The sequence below is a fragment of the Euphorbia lathyris genome, chromosome 4 (assembly GCF_963576675.1).
Source record: "Euphorbia lathyris chromosome 4, ddEupLath1.1, whole genome shotgun sequence".
NCBI classification, from domain to species: domain Eukaryota; kingdom Viridiplantae; phylum Streptophyta; class Magnoliopsida; order Malpighiales; family Euphorbiaceae; genus Euphorbia; species Euphorbia lathyris.
Genome location: NC_088913.1, coordinates 29,768,567 through 29,772,356, shown reverse-complemented (window position 1 = coordinate 29,772,356; position 3,790 = coordinate 29,768,567). Strand labels below are relative to the sequence as shown.

The 3,790-nt window shown below is 43.0% G+C and overlaps 1 non-coding gene across 1 annotated transcript; it reads left to right on the top strand.

Moving 5' to 3' along the window:
• The first annotated feature begins 1,220 nt into the window (after window positions 1–1,220).
• Window positions 1,221–1,327, top strand: LOC136228232 (small nucleolar RNA R71). Its single transcript, XR_010688562.1, has one exon. It is a non-coding gene; the product is annotated as a small nucleolar RNA R71 (small nucleolar RNA).
• Window positions 1,328–3,790: the final 2,463 nt, after the last annotated feature.

The following is a 3,790-nucleotide window of genomic DNA, read 5'->3' as shown; positions in this document are numbered from 1 at the left end:
CTGGATCTTTTAGCTTTTTCGGAAGCTGCTGCTTGTTCTGGAGTATTGACGAACAATCTCTGTTGAGTTGGATCATGGAAATGTTTTCCAGCTTCTTTTTATTTGACATGATATCTTTGAGGAACTTTGCGTATGTCGGCATCTGTGCCAGCGCTTCTACGAAAGGGATGTTGATTTGTAACTTCCTTAAGGTGTCTAACACCTTAGAATTTTGTTCTTCTAGCTTTGTGTTAATCAACCGTGTTGGATATGGCACAGGTGGAACATACGGCGGAGGTGGCTTATACATTCTTTCGCTCTCCCCCTGATCCTACTTACTGGTAATGGTTGTCTTCCTGGTTTCTTCTTCACTGGGAACAGCATGTTCCTGCTCCCCTTCAGCTTCTTTGGATGTTCCTGCGCATTCAGAATTTTCATCAGCAGAAATAATGGGTTGGGTTTGCTTACCAGATCTCAGAGTTATCGCCATGACATCGCCCTTTGGGTTCGGCTCTGTATTGCTTGGCATTACTCCCTTCCCTTTTGACGTAGATGCAGCTAACTGATGGACTTGTGTTTCCAGATTTTTAATCGAAGCTTGTGTCTGTTTCATAAACTGCATCATCATCGTCTTCATATCTGGCTCCACGTCCTCCTTGGGTGGAACAGGTTATTTGTAATGCTGCTGAGGTTGTCTCTGGCAATGTCCTCCTTGCTGTTGTTGATATCTTGGTTATTCCTGATACCTCGGTTGTTCCTCCTGGTTCGGCTGGCCTGTCCATCCAAAATTCGGATGGTTTCTTGTGGCAGGGTTATATGTGTTAGAGTACGGGTTAGGCGGGTTCCTTTGGTTGTACCCTGCATAGTCGCATTCTGCCTATGCACCCTTCCCTTGCTTGACTCCTGGGCAATTTATGTTGAAATGCAGCCCTCCACAAAAATCAGAAATGTGATTGAATGGTGGTTCGTTGTGAATTGAAGACACATTTATCTTGCCGAGCTGTCTAGCAAGCTGTTCTACCTGGCTTGTCAATTTTGACACAACATCTTCATTTCCCGCTCTTTTTCCTTCACTTCTAGCGGAGTGCCAGTTGTAACTTGTGCTTACTACCCTCTCAATAAGGTCGTACAAGGCCTGAGGTTCCAGATCTTCGGGATTTCCATTGGCAATAGATTCGATCTGGATCTTATAGATGTTGGTTACCCCATTGTAAAAGTTCTGCATCTGCATCCACATAGGAATGCCATGATTGGGTACTCTCCTTAGTAGTTCCTTGTACCTTTCCCATGCTTCAGCTAGTGATTCATCTTCTTCTTGCACGAAATGGGAAACCTCGTTTTTGAGCTTAATGGCTTGCCGTGGTGGAAAATATTTCATTAAGAACGCACTAGCCATTTCTTTCTAAGTGGTGACCATTCCTGGTTGCAAGCAGTTCAACCAAGTCTTCGCTTTGTCCCTTAGGGAAAAAGGAAACAGCTTCAGTCTGATTACGTCATCAGAAACGCCCCTGTTTGATCTGAACATGTTGCACAGCGTGATGAATTCAAGAATATGCCCATTTGGATCTTCCGATTGGTATCCATTGAACTGTACTGCGGCTTGTAACATTTGTATCATCGACGCTTTCACTTCGAACATGTTGTTCCCTTCGTTTGCCAACACGATACATGATGAATGTCCTTCTGTGGTTGGCCTTGAATAATCTCCAATTCGCATGACAGGAGGGTTGTTATTCTCCCCTTCTTCTTCTTGGTTTGGTTGAACTAGTTGTTCGGGTGGTACCCTTCCAGCCATTCTTCTCTCTCTTTGTAGTTCTCTTTGTCTTGTACGTCGAGTTCCCGCTCTGTTTCGTCTACACGTTCTCTCTAATTCGAGATCGATAGGAAAAACAGGAGGTCCAGCGCTGCGCATAAACTGATAAAGATTCCTTCTGGCTGCACTATTTAGCAAACAGATTAAAAACACCTTGTTTCACAGAAAAGTTCGTATAAACTTGTTGCTTTCAATCCCCGGCAACGACGCCAAAAACTTGTTGTCCTGTTATTAGACTCTAGCAAGTGCACTAGATATAAGTAATAAAATGATAAGTCCAGTATCGTATCCACATGGATTGAGGATCAAAGTTTACAAGAAATACTTTATAGAACAGGGTGTGTGGTGTGTGTCAATTCTTTAATTTGAGAGGTGTTGTTCAAACATAAACAAGATCAAACCTTTAATTGATTTCAAATAGTACTTAATGATAAAAAGGCAGAACAGGTCAAGCACAGCAGAACAGGTCACTTTCGGTCTCTAAACATCCTATTTATTCATGAATGAAGTAAAGTGATGCCAAGGTCTCTGTTTTAATGCTCACTTAAGTCAGCTCTCGTGTGTTCTTAAGATTCTAAGACGTACTGCAACCTTAAGCGTCCCCAAAGTTGGTTCTTTCTTGCATTACGATCTAAACAGCATTTCTATAAAGAAAACCCTTGATGCAACCTCCTGACATTTCTGTTTCGGGGTTGAATGCTTGACAAATGGTTCCGTGAAGATGAAAGCAGTGTCCTATCATGCATCTAACACTAACATACATGCATTTAGCAATGGAGTTAAGGATTTGTCAAGCACATCATAATATATCAACATTCATTCATAAATAAGATTAAAAGAAGACTTACATAACCGGCCCTAACTGGCCAAACCCATTCAAAACGACTACTCACTCATAGTGAAGAGTGAATAGCCACCATTAATTCCACAGACCTCCATTGGAAAAACGACCCATGCCACCAAATATTACAAAAAGATTGTTTTCCTACAGCTACTAATACTAGGGAATGATTAATTTAAGTTGACCCTTGATAACATTGTGATATTATCCCAAGGATCAAAAGGGATATTTGCTTAAAGAACGCCACGTGTTAGTCGTCTGATACCGAAATTCCGTGGCGTATCGAAGTAAAGAGATCCGACAGGCGGATCACCTAGAACTCGCCAAGAGAGACCCGCTAGCGAACCTGTGAGGCGGATCTCCATAAGCTCTCAACCCGCCATGAGAACGGCTGAGCCGACCTTGTAATAAAGACCATTAATGAGCTATCAATTAGCTAACCGCCAACTTAAGGGTAACCAGTAACCGCCATTAATGGAGACTTTCTAATTACTGAGAGTTACAACTTCATGACTATATATAGCCTATGTCTCAGGCTATCAAGGTACACATTCATCTTTACCCTTTATCAATTCAGTTTGCACTCTTGTTCATCCTTACTGACTTTGGCATAGGAGCCTCCCCCCGTCAAACCCAACGACGCCCCCACAGGAACAGAAGCTAATCTGAATTTCTCCACAATTCATCAATTGGTGCGGTGAAGGTGGAAGCCTTAACCAAATAAAGGGTTTTTTCGTTCACTTTAAAAGGATATGGCAACTGGAGAACCAAACCCCACATCGGGGGAAGAAACACCATTAGTAACACCATCGAGCCAACCTGTAACTAGTGCTGGTCGCGCTGATTCAAGTGCTCCCACAACACAAGACGAAAGTAGCGTCTCACCAGATGCATTCATCAACATGTGTGCTGAGGCAATAGGTAGGGAGTTTTGTCCTGAGGTAGGTAATCGCCTACGATCATTTATGATCATTCCTCCACTCTAGAGTATGACGCCCACGATATCTTCATGGCCCCAGGCGACTATAGGATCAAACGCCCTCAATTCTTCATTTCTCCAAGCTCATAATACAAAATCCATGATAACTTCCACGACAGCGCTTGGGGATCTACCGCTCAATCGGGAACTATTCCCTGCTGGCGCAGGAGGAAGTCAA